Source organism: Scomber scombrus, chromosome 14, assembly GCF_963691925.1.
Source record: "Scomber scombrus chromosome 14, fScoSco1.1, whole genome shotgun sequence".
Lineage (NCBI taxonomy): Eukaryota > Metazoa > Chordata > Actinopteri > Scombriformes > Scombridae > Scomber > Scomber scombrus.
Genome location: NC_084983.1, coordinates 7,055,670 through 7,072,635, shown reverse-complemented (window position 1 = coordinate 7,072,635; position 16,966 = coordinate 7,055,670). Strand labels below are relative to the sequence as shown.

Genomic DNA, 16,966 nt, shown 5'->3' with positions numbered 1-16,966 from the left:
GGTTCTTACTCGCTCCTAATTGCCCTCTGACCAGAAGCAGGGAGTGGAGGGGGGTGGATTTTGCCTGGTCTGGACTCTCCATCAATTTCATCCAGGCAAAAAAAAAAAGGTGGCTTAGAGACACAGCCCCTCCTGTCCTGAGTGGATACAGAGTTGAGTCTGCGGAGGGCCGGGTGAGCCAGCTGGGCAGGCATGTGGAGCGGGGATTGGCTTGGTGGAGTTTAGCCAGGCGTCTCACACTATCAGCCCCGTGCAGACAGACACCACGGGGTTCTCAGAGTATTAGTGGGGGGGGGGGGGGGCCCCGTGACTCGGCAAGTCTCCACCAGCTACTTATAGAACTGTAATAAAAGTGTGCGAATAACTGTGTGGCTTTCATTATAGACAAATAAAAGGCGAGCAGACAAAGCAGGACTTGAGCAAGTGATGCGCATGGCTTGTGTCATGTGTCAAATTGTTCCCATAAAAGCTGACCTATATTTTTTCTTTTCATTCCTCGGTGGGGAAGGAGGAAAAAGAAAGCCATTTGAAAAGATGAAAAAAAAAAAAAAAGTGAATAGAAGAAGAGGAACAGGATAGACGGAAGCCATTTAGGAGATGAGACAAGCTGACTGAATTTATGCGCCGAATGTTTTGATCTATATCCTTTCCATCAAATGTAATTTATTAGAAAATGTGGGGATTGCGTCAGAATAATTGCAAAGGAAATCATTTATTATAAACATCCACCGGCAGTGATGCGTAAGGAAAAGCGAGGATTGTGCCCCAAAAATAAGCTCATTAGGAGGAGAGGCGTACAACTATATTAATGAAGAAAAACAATGAAAGAGAAAAAAAACAACAACGTGAGAAAGTATGTTTGGTTACTGGTTGAATATTAGCAGCTTTTCTATACCAATTAAAAGCAAAAGCAATTAGGAGAACCAAGTCACCATGTTGTACATTGCTTGTGCTAACGGCTGAAGGAGAGGAGAGTGGTGGAGAAAGCAGGCTGCTGTTATTTTAATTGCATGTTTACCCCCAGGTTATGGGTCTGAAATAGAGCCAAGGAAGAAAAAAAATATGTTGCAGTAGAAAATTCAATGCAACTTCGCTGTGTTGATTCTCTCAGGGACAGAGAGAGTGAAATTACTTTTCTTTTGCAAGCCGAGTCACTGAATGGGAGGTAAAAAAAAGAAAGAAAGGAGACAAAAAAAAGGAGCATGAGAAAGAGAACAGCTTTTTACCCTTGAATACCGAGCCGGAGCGTTCTTTCAAAAGAAAGGGGAAAAAAGCCTTCGCTTTCGAGCACGTTAGGAAGAAATGACACATCGGTATGGCCTTCATTAGCCCATCAGGCTTTACAAACAACAGAGGTAGGAAAAAGGATTTTTCTGTTGCTAGCGGAGGGCTGCGGGTGTGCGAGGCTACGACAGGCTGGTTTCACAGTCTCACACAATGGATCCTGATGACTCCAGCACATCCTGAGGCGCTCGGGACGGGACGTTTGCTTTTTCAGTCAGCAGAGACCCCCATCGTCGGCCTGGGCTGTTATCTCGCACCATAAAAAAAAAAAGAAAAAGAGAAAGGGGGCGAGAAAGTGGGAGATAGCCAGGATAGCGAGCGGAAGGGTTTGGAAACTAAGAGAGGAGTCAAACCGACTAGAACTGAGAGTGTGTAAAATAGCAGGTTCCAAAAGTTGCGAGCCGCGCTGTGTCGGGGATAAAACTGTCAAAAACAAGGAAACTGCTGCAGTAGTGTGGGAGAGAGAAGGGGAGACAGCTACTTGAAACTACTCTCCTTTAAGAGGGAGGGGAGGGGTCTGCGATACAACTGAGAAGCTGTATGAACGCTCAGTAACTAACTGATGAAAAAGTGACAGTTCCCTGAGGTGAGATGGTAGATATGGTGCAGAGAGAGAGAGAGAGAGAGAGAGAGAGAGAGAGAGAGAGAGAGAGAGAGAGAGAGAGAGAGAGAGAGAGAGAGAGAGAGAGAGAGAGACAGTACACCTCTGGAATAATGCATAGTCCACAGCTGGATGGGCTAAACCTCTGCATATACGCGTCAGATATGGACAGTTGGTTTGAAACAATGAGGAAACATGCTCTTAGAGAGGCTTTGTGCCATGGAACAAACAAACAAATAGAGACACGCTTTGAAAGTATGAGGCTTCCTTTCCTCCTTCTCATCTGAGTGACCTCATTCCTCCACTCTAGTCTTTACATTGGTGCTTTGGAGCCCATGGGCACCGCCTCTCGTATGATGTCCGGGGCTCCTCACAGTGCACGGTGGAGGAGATGACATTAATGGTGGCTGAGATGAGAGGATGAGAGGATGAGAAGATATCTGGCCTGGCTTTCTCTGCCGGAGCTATGTCACGGTCATTAGCCGTCCGCCACGTCAGCGCCTGCGAGGACGGCCAGTCAAGGTCCACTCTTCGACTTGGGGGTCAGTTTCACTAACAGCCACTTAAGCCCACTTGGCTTGGTTCGAAGCGCCCTACAAATGTGGAAGATGGAGCTAAGTGTGCTCAGTCATGTCAAGCTCGGCCAAGGTCAGGCGGGCAGACAGAAAGTGCTGGCAGCGCAGCATGCGTGGCGTCATGAATGCCAAAATGCCGGGGCCCCCTAGCTGTGCCGCTTGACAGACATGTTTACACCTGATAGAAAATGCAGTGTGGATGGCCTGCCAAAACAGAGGGGATCCAAAGTGAGGGGTGCCAGCCTAGTTATTTATTTATCTGCTGCAAATCCATCCAGAGTGCTGCCAGGAGCTCACTGAGGGAAAAAAAAAGCCGGCCTACTCTCAGGCACGACTGTCCAAAAAAAGGGAGAGATGAAGATGTGACATGAAGTAAAAGAAAAGGAGAGATCTCATGAAGCGGCTCTAGAAATTACATTTGATTCAGTCACATAATAACGCATCACTCTCACACTAGTTCTGATTAACATGAAATGATTCAAATTATTCAGGGAGCTGCTTGAAAAATCCTCCATGAGAAGCGTAAGGGAGGATGGGGCTAGTTCTTTAGCACGGCAGCTAACACAGTAAAAAACAGCTTGGTGTGTTGGATATAACAGATGATGAGAGCGGAGGAAGGCTGAAGAAGCATTTTGTGGAGAAACTTCAGCCTTCTGGTAACCATCAGGTTGAGAAACGGAGAGGAAAAAACCACTGCTCCTTTCATCTCTGAGGTGGTGCGGTCACATCGGTGTTATCTTCACATATCTCCACATCAAACCAGACAACAATGTGCTGAGTCACATGCTGCCGTGTCAGATGCCAGACTGCGGGGTTTTGGTACAGGGCTAGGAGGGCAGATTTAGAACAACACAGATAAACAGATACCGAACTGCCGTAAATCTACTATCTGGAGGAGGTTGGGGGGGGGGGGGGGGGGTACGTGCTGTGATCATCGTAAGACTTCAGGCAGCTGGTTTTTCGAGTTGCTTGCTGTGGGAATGCTCAATAATGTGTTACGGGGTGGGATGAAGGAACCTAAACAAAAAAGATAGTGCCACCATACAAAGAAAGAAAGAAAGAAAGAAAGGTGTGACACAGAAAAGGACCCGGTGTCTCATCTGGGGTTTAAAAACAGACTTGTGAGTCTAACTATCTTGCCAGGCCTTCACCCTGGTTAGTGGGAAATAACTCAATGTGCTGAGAGCTAAAGTGCGGCAGCATTGTTCCAGCTGGCGGGAAAAAAAAGGGAAATGAAGATGGAGTGGTTTGATTTCATTTGTTAGCAGGTGCATCCATTTTGTGTTCTTCCCCGCACCCACCTCGCCTCTCTCTCAGTCAAAGTGCTTATCAGAAATTGGACACCCCGGTGACAAATTGAGCCTGCGATTAAAGGGAGAAAGAGGAAAGCTTTGTTAAGTGCTGCTGATTGGGATCCCAGGCTGCCCTCGCACATCAGAGGTGTGTATGTGTGTATGTGTGTGTGTGTGTGTGTGTGTGTGTGTGTGTGTGTATATGCTTGGTGCAGAGCCAATAGCAGAGCTGACACCACCACCACCACCTCTCCTATTTTCCCCTCTCTCCAGGTGTTCCCACGGCTTACATTTCTGCTCCGAGTACTCAGCAAACAAAATCGAATCAATGCATCTGTTCCCGCATCTCACACACACACACACACACACAAACACACACAGTACACACAAACACACACACACAATACATGCATATAAAACACAGGCAAACATATACACCAGCGATTTTCCCCCTGCAGGAATAATGACCTCCTCTCGCATTCCCTTTTCTGTCTTATTGACATGTACACTGTGTTTAACAGAGAAAAAAGTTAAGTCTCTGTGTGTTTGTCCCGACCAGACCTACATTATTGACCCAGCATTAACCAGCCCTGGCCTGTTTGCGATTGTGGCTGGGCTGATTTAAGAGGGGTGGGATGGGGGGGGGGGGGGGTCAGAGCGGCTCTGCTAGGCAGAACTGTGCAAGCGCTGACTCTCACAAATCATCCTAAAAGGGCTTAACACACAAAAACAGCTTCCAGTGTTACACAGGCCTGCTGTGAGAGATTTATCCACTGTGCCATTATACTAACTGGCCCCTCTCCCATATGAGCTGTATATATAACAACACACACACACACACACACACATAAAGGGAGAAAAACCCTAATTAGACTTATGTCTGGTGCAAAACAATCCAACCTTTTACTATTCTGCATTAAAACAGCTTAATCTTGTTTACAATTAGTCGTCTTATTTAACGCTGACACGTCGCTCATATGCCATTGGTTTAAACACCTTAACGTCTTATCTGGATGCTGTAATAACTCAGCAAACCTCGATCATTGATTAGTCTAAACACTGACCTCCAAAAGGGTTTTAGTGAAGCAGAGCTCGTTCTTCAGCTCTGTTATTTTATATACAGTTTCATTTGTTAGTGTTCGTTTTTAAAGATCCTACAACAGGCGTCATTTTTCAAGCTTTTATGATGGAGGGTTTTTTTAATGCAGAGAAACAGCTCTTTGTGAGATTGAATGGAAGCATATTAAGATTACTGAGATGTAGGTCTGGTGGATTTTCACTTGAAACTGGTGCAACACCCGGACAGAACTGGTGAGATATATTCTGCTGCAGCCACACAAGTCAAAAACAAAATTCCAACGTGCCGATCCCAAAACCCTGCTGTGTGTGTGTTCGATACGAGCTGATCCGTCTCCTTCCTGTGTCTATGGGAGGTTGGTAAGGTCAGCCGCCTCCATGGCAGTTCTGACATTCAGTCTGGCCTCCGGCGAGACCAAACGAGCTCCCACCCCCCCACCCCTCGCATCAACAGACCGTCCGAGGAATAAAAAGAGATCTTTCTACGCTGGACGAGGTTGTGTGAGACGTGTTCCTTTTTGCCTCTGGCGACACACACGAGACATTTGTGGTCGCTCCTTCATCTTCTGTGTATATACGGGCGCCTCTCTCCACCCACGGCTCTTTTCCCCCAGCAGACACCGGCTTCGGGCACCGGGCAGCCAGCCGGTGACTCTGTGGAGAGCCAGGCAAACACAGGCCCGGCATGGCAAACATCTCACCTCTGTGTCTGCATGGGAACATCTGGCCTTCCCAGGCTCGCAGGGCCCTCCGTCTGTCTGCTTGTCAGCCAGCGAGGCTACACACACACACACACACACTGCTGCTGGTGTGTACTGGTGTTGTCATGGCACCAGCATTTTTTTACTCCTACACGAGCACTGGTTTAAAATACAAAAACAACCACTACAATAGCAAAGCAAACAAGCTGCGTGTCACCATTTCATGATTATTGAATTACTGCAGATCTGCTCGCACCTCCATAACAAACACGTTTAAGTCTGTACCAAAAAAGCAGTGAGGTTTGACACACTAAGTATCAAAAGCTACAGAAATCTTCAATACTCTTAGTGACTCATACATTTATCATATACTTCCTGATTTAAAAACTTGACCTGAGGACTCAAACTCAAACTAAAAAATGAGGTATAATTTCATTTAAATGGCGCCTATTGAGCATAATTTCCAAAAATATGTGTTTAAACTAATAGGTTGGAATGCAGTTGGCCTAAAAGGTCTGACACAGAATTGGGTGATAATTGATACCTTACGTTTCATAAACAGTCAAACCAGACCGGGTCAATTTTGAGCCAGGAGGACAAAAGCTGCAAGTTAGCAAATTTTACAATGTTTTATTTTTTTTAGGAAAAGTTGTGCAGCAGTAGTTTGATTGACGTCTTCTATACGGTTAAACTATCAACTCAAAGTAAAGTAAACATTCACTTATAGTAACAACACCAGTGTGTGTTTTTAAGGCCTGAACTTATCAAGCTTAACTCAAAATATTCCATCTCTCTTCCTCTCAGCCGTTGAGATAGAGTCATATGAATAATAGCGTCGGCCCGAGCTGATAAAAACTCCTTTTCCTATCGCGCTCCCTTTTGCTTTCTTGCATCATGCCCGCTCATACAGATCTTTTGCGGCCGTCCAATGATTCAAGACTGATGAGGCATGCTCAAAGGTCTATGCCATTGAACACAGCATTAATGCACCCAGCAGCAAATTTTTTGCCATCGACCCCTCGTTCCTTGCAATAAGGACAGAGCCATCAATCAGGCCGAGATAGCCGACACCAGACACGGGCTGATGAAGTAGGGGACTTTGGAGCTAATGACAAATGGATCTCTCAGATATGGTCACAGTATACGATGACAATCCGTCGAGAACACTTGACCTTTAGCAAAATCCCGAGCCGCCTTTTTGCCAACACTGTACAATGCAAAAATGGAGAATATGCAAAGTGCTGTTGTTGTTAACAAAGTGTGGTTACAGCATGGGAGAACTCCTGGGTCCAGCTGAGAGTCTCAGCCCCGTAACTCTCGGAGCCGCTCCTGACCGGCCCAGCCCTCCTCTGTTCTCACACCAAAGCTCTGGGAGTGACCTTCAGGAGGCCCGCTAGTCCTGCTAATTGGGGTCTCTGAAGAGCATGGCAATCCACCCCCCACACTGCACCGGAGGAGGGACTGTGGGGCAGAGGGAGGGAGAGATAGCAGAGGTCTGTGTTCACTGTGTGGTGGGAAACAACACTTCTGAACTTCGAGATGCAGGATGAAACAAATGAAAATGGGATGCAGAGAGAGGAAAGCACTGCAAGTAAACTAAGTGAATAATTTATAACGTGGATGCTGAATATGAATGTAACATTAACAACACTAGAAAATCATACATCAAGTTGTCTATACTTAACTGTGTAACAATACAAAGTGTTTAATGCTGAACATACCTCACCAGTTACAACTAGAACTGCAACTATCAGCTATTTGCATTATTAATGTGCTGATATGTTTCCCAATTAATCAATGTTTATCTTGTTAGAAAACAGTGAAACATGTGCATCACATGTTTCCAGAGATGTGATGTCATGTGACCAACAGTCCAAAACATTTAACTGTCTAACACGACAGAAAAGCAGCAAATCCTCACAGTTCAGAAACAGCACTCTTTTTAAAAATAACTTTAAAAAATGATTATCACAATAGTTGCTGGCTATTTTTTCATTGATGGACTAATCGCTTAATCAACTAATCATTTCAGCTTTGGTTAGAACAATAGTGCACTAGAGCAGTATGTGTGGAGAGTTGCTGTGAAATAAGTCAACTGTGTTTTGTCACCTAAAAAAGATTCGAGGAGAGCGTCACCACAAAAAACAAAGTGCTTTGGGTTAAAACAGCAGTAATCCTTATAAAATAACACACATCACTTCAGCTGCTGAAAAACTTATATAAGTGAACACAGATTAAAACTAATAAATGCAAACTGTCTAAAAAATATGATGGTATTTGAAAAGTAATAAAGGTACAATAGGCTGATCAATATATCAATATATCAGTATCGTGATATGAGACTACATATCGTTTTAGATATTGGAATATCGTGGCGTGGCATAAGTGTATTATAGTAAAATGATTGTTCTTGCTGTTCTATTATATGTCTTTACCCACTTTGTCATTACATCCACATTACTGATGAATATTTATTAAAAATCTCATTGTAAGTCACCCCTTCAATATTATCGCAATATCGTTATCGAGGTATTTGGTCATAAACACTTGATTTTGTCCGTGTCACCCAGCCCTAAAGTGGATCCTTGGTTTCTGAGAAGAAGTGTGGGTGAGGCAGGTAAATTTGATCTGTGGTCTTACAGGGTTGGTGCTCTGCTCTCAGGAAACACGGAGGAGACAATGACACAGGTAATTTAGAGCCGGCTACGGCTGGCTGCAGCTGTGCACCGAGCTTGCCAACACATCATCATATCAGGGCCACTTCCTATCAGTGTGATCAGCACTCAGTAATAAAAGGGGAAGAAATGTACAGGAAGTTGTCCCATAAAAAACAAGCTACACTGAGCCTCTGTGTTGGGAAAGAGTCACTGAACTAGTTTTGAAGAGTATGTTTAACGGTAAAAGACGCTTTTCTGAAGGAATTAAGAAACCCGGTAACCCATTTTAAACTAGGTTTGTGATAGATCCAGTGAATGAGACTTTGCGCGGGGATGGACATGAATAAAAAAGGTCTGCATTTAATTTGCTAATCCATCATTCCAATTGTGCTCGGTAACAAAGGGAGAGGAGAGTGGTGGGGCATTCAGAGGCAATGGAGCATGGTGAGGGGTGCGTGTGTGGTTCTACATGGAGCCAGCCAGGCCGTGGCCCTTGGCCCTAAAAGCTTGGCCAGCGCTTGGGGAAAAATGGGCTCTGATGAGCTCAACGCAGGCAAGACTAATCCCTTCATGTCCAAAGAATTGTTTAACTATGTTTGACTGATTAACCCAAACCCCTTGATTCAACTCGCGATCTATTTGTTCAATCAAGTCTCCTGTGCTCAACATGCTGCAGTGTGTGTGGGTGGCGAGTGAGAGGGAGAGAAAGAAAGAGAGGAAGAATGAGAGAGAGAGAGAGAAAAAAACAAAGGGGCCTGCAAAACAATCCATTTGAAGGAGCATACATAAAGTCAAAGGACAGCTTTTTTTTTTGGTCTGCTTGCAATTCTCCAAATTCACACAGCGCATGAGTTTCTTGCGGACGAGCAGATGCTTACATTCAAAGGTCACAGAACTCTTGCCTTGGAAAGATTTCTAGTAGAAAGTCAGCAGTGGCGTGGTGGTGCTCAGCACAGGCATGCTCTTTCTTACCAGCTTCATGGGAAAAGGAAATTTAAAGGCACTCTCCCCTGCGTGGAAAAGAGGTTGCCAGGAAGATTAACCCAGCTTCCTTTTATAGCCTCTGACAAGAGGTTAAATCACACATTACACTGCCTGAAATGTCTCCTAGTAATTAGATCAAGAATATTACTCTCTCTTCTTCCCCTCGCAGACTGCAGCTGATCAAAGCCTAATGATGGTGTCAGTGCCATTGGCAGTGCTGGCTGGGTAAATCTCCCCATCGGGATGGCAATCTGTCAGGGCCGCGAGCCCCCTCTAAAACAGCACGGGACATGAGGAAGAATGGTGCTTGACACAAAGTGGGCTAAATGAACCGCATCCTTTACCAACAAGCTATCCTTCAGCAAATTCACCGTAATGATTAAACATCTCTTTGTTTTGGGTCTAGGTCTGTGTACGTGTGTGTGTGTGTGTGTGTGTGTGTATGTACACAGAGAGAGACGCCGATGACATCTGTGTGAGTTTTCTCCTGATAACGGTGAAGCCCACCACCAGCGTCTCTGCTGTCTCTCCATACCAGAGCAGATTTAAGCAGCACCTGGTCCCTTGATGGGGGTGAGGGGGCTACTGGCTATTAATTACCGAAAGCCGACACGCAGCGCAGGCAAAGCCTCGCAATGAGACCCCGGGACGTCTGATACGCGGCGAGACGAATGCTTCTCTGTCACACAGCAACATGACCTGCCTCAGGACTCTTTACACACGAGCACTTTCAAGTAGGCCTCTCAAAACTGCGGCCCACCCCTTCTTCCTCTGCCCTCCCCCCCTACCCCGCCTCCCTTTCTATCTCCATCACATTCTGCGGATGTTACACTACTTCAGGGGATATTTTCTGACTAATGCAAAATGGTTGTGCAGCGGCATGATAAAAGTTGACATTTTCCTTTTCTAATTCAATGCTTCCTTTATAAATAACTTCGCCCTTTTTCTATGCGAGCCAACACACACACACACACACACACACACACACACACACACAAACACGCACGCAGGTCCGTAAACACATAACGGTCAATTTCATTATTTGCTCTCAGACTTGACAGGGCCAGTAAAAAAAAAAGGGGGGAGGGGGTGAGGCAGGAAATATGCCAATCATTTATCTTTGAAATATGCTCGACAAAAGAGGCTCTAAAAAAAGTGACAGCTTTCCTTTTCTGTGGTATGTTGCACGTCAGTCTCCAAAAAAAAAAAAAAAAAAAAGGGGCCCCAGCAACAAACTCCTGCGAGAGGTCTGACCCCGATCTTAACCCCTATACAGGTGGCACACAAAGCTAACACAGGAAGCGGGAGCGCTATTCACAGGATGCAGGGTGAAAACTTTGCTCTCTCTCAAAGAGCTGCTCTAAGAGATCATTCAGATGGGCACAAAGACAGCGAGATGCCAATAAAGACAATTCTCACATGCTGAAAAGCAAAGCCACTTGAACACACTGATGGTAAAGACTGAGTAGACTAGAGGCATCTGGTTAAGGGGGTAATGAGAGTCGCGATGTTAGATTTAGCTCTACAACTGTGGCAATGCCGTATTATGCTGTGAAGGCTGCAGTTCTTCAAGTGTGGTCGTAAAGTTTCACAAATTAAATTAAAGTGCATGAAAAAAATGCTGCTGAACACTTAAACCCCCTCGAAGCTCAATAACGGTAATATCAAGTGTGTTCTCGTTGTTGAAGAAAACACTGTGACCTGTCTGTAGTTGTGTCCGACTACATAGTTGAACTGTGAACTGTGATTACAGCCCCCCACCTCCACCCCCCACCTGCCCCCCCGCAGAGCGACAACTGCATCTCTGTACATTCCAGGAAACGCAGCCAGCTGAAGACAGCAAATACACCGGAGAGGAGGAGACATAAACAACGTAAGGTAGTTGGAGAGCCGCACCGCCGATGTTTACTGTCTCACTAAGTGCATTTCATCCCCACTGCTTTCACAGCAGCGGCGGTATTTCAGCGTGCAGGCAAGTATGGAGCGGCTGCTGCTGATGCCACAGGTCTGTGTACAGAGGGCTCAGTCACAGGCTGAAGAGACTGTTTGGACAATGTAGGTGTCAGACACACTGCCTGCGTGGAATAACGATTCAGTTCAGCCCGCTACAAAAACACCCTCTGGTTCCTTTAAAAAGTGGAGGTTTGATAACAAATAAGAAAAAAAAAACCTCACTTAACTGTTTTCTGGAGTGTAACTGTTGAAAAAGTGCGAGGAATGTCTGCTTTGTTTGACTTGGTGCATTGCTATCAGGGAAAAAGGCCTGCATTTCGCTTCAAACAGGCACTGAATGACATGCCAGAGATTAGCCTCTGAAGGTCACAGTCTTAGCCTGTGCTTTCAGCCGCTTTTCACAGAGCAACCCCGGGCCCTTTTGAACAACAGGAAGAATGTCATCTGGTTACTTTTCAAGGCACGGAGATACCATTCACTGTGACCAACAATGGCTGCAAACAGGACCAGAGGGTTAGGAGGTTATAAAAGGGCCCCATTCTAAGCGCCGCTCGCTCTCTCCGGCGCGCTGCACGCACACAGAGGAAAGAAAAAAAACACACCCACACACACTGAGGGCCTGGAGAAGTGGTGCAACCGATAATAAACCGAGGAGGGGTTGGGGGGGGGGTCATGGCAGAGTGCCGCGCACTGACCGTTCACCTCAGCAGCTCTTTCAGCTCTGCTTCCGTGCCTCCCCGCCGTAGCTCTTAGCACCTGGACTAAGCCCTCCGAGCCCCCCATCAGGCCTTCACAGACACTCACTGCTGTGTCATTCTGGAGAGGATAATTGTATGATACGGTAAACTCCATCCTTCAGGTTATTGTGTTCTGACAGCGATTACAAAGAACAAAATATACTCGTACTATCTCGACAGGAAAGTTAAAACAAAAACAGAGCTTGAAAAGAGAACCGGGGATACAACTAGGTAACAATAATGAAATGCAGCCACGTAACACGACTGAAATCCCGGTGAACAAAAATAGCATTCTCCTAAAACATTATACCCTGTGTACAATGACAAGACTTAAATGATCTGCCATTATTAAGGTTGGGAGGCTCGTCCCAAAAAAGGACTCTCAGACTACAGTCAGAACTGAAATCCTTCACCAATTTAGTCTCTAATGAACCTCTGAAATATTAAAAATAAAGCCCAATTAGCCGACAGCATTTTACATCTCCTCCACCCACTAATCCTCTGGTAGCTTAGCCTTATCTAATGTCTGCGCCAACTATGACACTTGGAGCTCACTCTCCCTCCACTTACCCCCCCCCTTCACTTGATATCCCCGACAGCTTTACTGGTGCTTTGTTGTGGCCCCACAGACGGGGTCAGGCTCCAAGCCTCTCTGGTGGTGGCTAATGATGCCCTGATATGTACAGTTGGCATGGACGCTGGAAAACTGTGGCAATAAGTGACGACATGCTAATGGCATCTATTAGGATTACTTAAGAGAGATATGGGACTCGCCTAGCAACCTCTTATTACAGAGGGCATGGTGTTTGTGGGTGGAGAGTATCAGTGGAGGGTCAGTGATCCGACTGAGACGGCCTTATCCTGTGCCATAAACAGATAACAGTATCTGCCCTGCTCTTCTGCCATTCCTGTGAGATGGAGGTGGATAAACAACCCTGTCGTCTCCAGTGCCTCCGACGGGCCTGATCAGACAGAGATGCAGTACTAGACGCGGCCTCGCTCCTCCCGCTGCTCTCACTGCTGTTATTGCCATGAATGTCACCTGGGGGTTTAGATTCCTCCTCGATTGCCCTCGAGCTTGAAGACACAACAAATTCTGAAAGTCCTTTGGTCTCTGTGTTTGTAACGTCAGGTTGCAGCACTCCCTGGCTTAGGGCCAGGGTTGGCTGATTACGCAAACTATCCAAGCAAGAGAAGGGCTTTTTTAGCCCCCCTCTAATTGGACCTGCTGGCTAACATGCAAATCCATGCAAAAAGAAAAAAAGAAAAGTCCCAAAGAACACATAAATGTAGCAAACAAAGACACAAACTGTATCCTCTAACCAGGCCTATCGCCCGCAGTCATTTGGCATGACACAAAACAGCCCATGTGAACCAAAGCAAATGCCATGCAACAGCTGACCCGCAGCAGCAGCCCTGCAGGTCGGTCTCTTGTTCTCAGAGGTAATCAGAAGTTGCCCATGATGTCCTAAACACCTGATCTGGATGTATCATGTGGCCGCAGTTCTTTACTCCCAGCCTGACCTGTTTTCGACCGCTCGCACAAAGGCTACGAAACATCTGCTCTCTGCTTGAAACCGGACTCATACAGCGGGGAAGACATCAGGTGGCCTCCCGGAGACTCTCTTTCTCTCTCTCTCTCTCTGAGTGGTGTGTGGCTGTGTGGGTGATTTGGGGCTGACAGCTGCACTGGTGACTGAGGACTGAAAGGTGGAGTCGGCTGGCAGATCATTGGTACCTGGGAAATCTCTGCCCCTGCTGCCCTGGAAAGGGGTGGTGGTGGTGGTGGTGGTGGTAGGGGGGGGGGGGGGGGGGGGGGCAGCCTCATTTAGCAAATGGATGACATTCCACAAATGCTGCTCATCTACAACGACCGAGGTGAGGGAAATAAAAATCTGCCGTGCGCATAAAATTCAGAGACGACACCTGCGAGAGATTTTAACATACAGATGCCCCCGCCGGAATATGAAAGGAACAAATGTATTGCATTAGGGAGAGAGGCACGGTTACACATTTCCAATTCAAGCACCATCTCTAAAATGCTACATCAAATGACAGGCTTTGAATAAACCAAAAAACGAGCATCAGCCAAGTGGCTCATCCACGCAACAGAAAATTGTTGCATCGAAAATATGCTGGTTAGCCGAGCCATTTCACAGTCAACAATCACAGAATCGGGACTGTTACTAATCAATGTATTTTAATGAGCTCCCTGTGAATCCCGACAACAGCTGAAACATAAAAGCCTCTCAAGTTCTCTTGGTTCACTCGTTGTACCTTGTGATCTGTTATTCATAGTCTTGCTCTGAAGTCTCGGAGAAATAAAGAAAGAGCTTTGATGTTATCCTCTTATTACTGCTGTCTGAAACAAGCTTAATGTTGGGAGTCAGAACGTTTGGCTGTCACGTGGAGAACCTCCTGCGACACAAAAACATCCGGGCTTCAGTGCGAGGCGCTGCCACCGATTGATTTTGCTCCGTGAGACCAGCTAACATCTGCTTTGCCATTTGCTTACAAGAAAGAAAGTTTGATACAATGAAATTGGTGTCTGCACAACTGCGTGGGTGTTCTTATTACATTCACACTGTACTTTACTCTACTCGCTACTCTACGTTAAAGCTTCCACTCAAGGAAGCTTAAACACGTAGGTGTGTACGCTCTCTACACAATGTGTGTGTGTTTTTTTCCTGCAATAGTTCAGCCTGGTCCTAAGGCAGCCGAAGCCAAAGCAGCCAAGACGCTACACAAGTATTTCGGAGCAAATTACCCTCTACTGCCCACAATGTAAATCAATATGTTCCAATATATTTGTCAGTGGTCGGCTGAAAAACCAGAGGCCAACTCGCTTTCCTGTCAGCTCGCCCTCAGCAAAGACTCTGGGTTTTTGCGGTGACAGGTCAAAGAGTCAGCAAATGACTCGAGGGCGGAGGAGGGGAGACACTTGAAAAGCCGTGCAGAGATCTAATTAACACACGCGTTCAAGTGGTATTTCCCTTTGGTGGAACGCAACGTTTTCTACAGTGCTGACCGGAATGAGGTGAAACAAAGAAACCAGGTGCTCTTGACATTCAGGTTTTTCTAAGTCAGATCAAACAGGAGCATGCATCATTTTCAGACTAAACACATCGTCAGGAGCACACACAGAAATTCAAGTTAAACTTTTATTTCAAACACCAAACCTGGAAGCGACAGCAAAATCTACATGTGTATTGTAAAGAGGTTGTTTCAGCCTTCGCATCATCACATCTGTCAACATGTTTGAACAGCAACTTCTAGGTATCTGTCAGATTTATGCCATTAGAGGTGAGCTGCGTTTTACAGATTGGGGAGAGGCCTAACAGTCATTTGTTTCTAAGACCTAATTAATCTTCATTGTGCTGGGAAACATAGCACCCCGATGCAAAAAGGGTTCCTTCTACACGATAATTGCAGAGTCTAGGGGCCCGAGTTTCCCAGACAACAAGGTCTGAAATTTAATTATCTGCTCTTTGGGAAATATATGGGATGAAAGCTACATTGCAAAACTGCACTTTTTGGGCAAGTAATGTCAGGCTCTTGCTTGAGTAAGCACAGACGAGAAGAACATCCTCTCTCCCTGCTGTCATAAACTAAAACAGCCTCTACTATGTTATGGTTAAAGGAGAGATAATGGCTTTTTTACATAATGACAGATCTTACTTTTACTTTTTTTTTTAAAAACGGTCATGCAAATGTAGACAGAATTGCTTTTTATCTCTTGACAACATTTCACAGTTATTTTTCATCATCTTACCATGTGCAGAGCCAAACCCGATCACTCCCATAGTCCAGTCAGTCAGAGAAGTATTGCTTTACTGCGGTATGTTTTTAATCATATCCGTCAAGCTCCATGACATTAGAGAGCGACTACAACAATAAAGCCAGACTCAGAGCAGCCAAAGACAACACGGACAGGCTGTGGCAACATTAACATTCCGCCGTGTAAAGATCAGGCTTTGTAGAGAGGAGGGGGGGTACATCGATAGGATCCCATTAGTTAAGTGCGCCCTCAGGATACCCGAAATCTGATCAGAGATAGACCTTTTCCTTCCAGACATGAACCATTAGACGTTATGGCAAAAAAGAAAAGCCGCTCTCCTCCTCTGAAACTACTCCTCCTCCTCCTCCTCAGTGGTCGAGGTTGTGCGGCAGGATCAGGCAGGATGAGCCTGGTGACGTCAACCTTTTGTTATCACCTTTAACACTTGCCTTTGCAGGTGGAAACACTTCTTTTCACTCCCGTTACATTACGAGGCGCTATTTGGAGACGCTCCGGCGGTGCAGGGAGCGCACAGCACATCTGCATCACAGCCGAAGACGACTGACTATCTAAATTTGGACACACGCATGCATGTCCTAATGAGTATATCGGATACAAGCCGCGGGAGACAACTTAGTGACAGCTATATCATACTTTGAAAGCCGGGAATAGCATAAAATAACCACACTTCCAACTTCATCCACAGCTTGCTTCTTCCAGGAATCTCTTTTTAGGAAGCACGAAACTATAAGCCTTGATGTTAATGGAAATTATAATTATGATGATAACATCGTGGTAATCATTTGAAAGGCAAATTGAGGTCTGCTTAATCCTCGCTGGTTGTCGCTCTCCTAATAATGTAAAAACAACTAACTAGCTAACCAGCTCAATAACACACAAGCCCAGTTTCATTCACCAGCTTTCAGCCAGAATTCATGGCTCTTTTTCTGCCTGAGTGGAGTATGCGTGTCTCATTAGAGACAGTTAAGCTGTGGGGACTTATAGACAGGACAGAAGACCGTCCAGGAGCTATAAACCTGCAGGTTTCCCGTCAGTGTGCCAGCTGACTGCTCCTGGTTAGCTAACATAGCCAGTCAGTGTGAAACATACACACAGTCCCATTGTTGCCTTCGCAACCTTTCCTAATATTTATGGCCACAATTTGCGAGTGTGTCACACAGTGTCGGGCAGCAGGCGTGTTATGAAGGTACAACTACTCACTCTCCGTTTACCTCCGCGAAAGGCATCGTTTAGTCGGTCGCCATGGTGTGAAACGGACAGATTTTCTCCCGTTGTCCGGTGCAGCCGAATCACTGCTGCTGTCTGC

The 16,966-nt window shown here is 45.9% G+C and overlaps 1 protein-coding gene across 1 annotated transcript in view; it reads right to left on the bottom strand.

Moving 5' to 3' along the window:
• Positions 1-16,966, bottom strand: part of fam222ba (family with sequence similarity 222 member Ba) — a 28,671-nt gene extending 11,705 nt beyond the window's left edge. The window contains exon 1 of the mRNA XM_062432632.1: positions 16,861-16,966. The gene's annotated coding sequence lies outside the window, so the exon portion shown is untranslated. The remainder of the gene's footprint in view (positions 1-16,860) is intronic.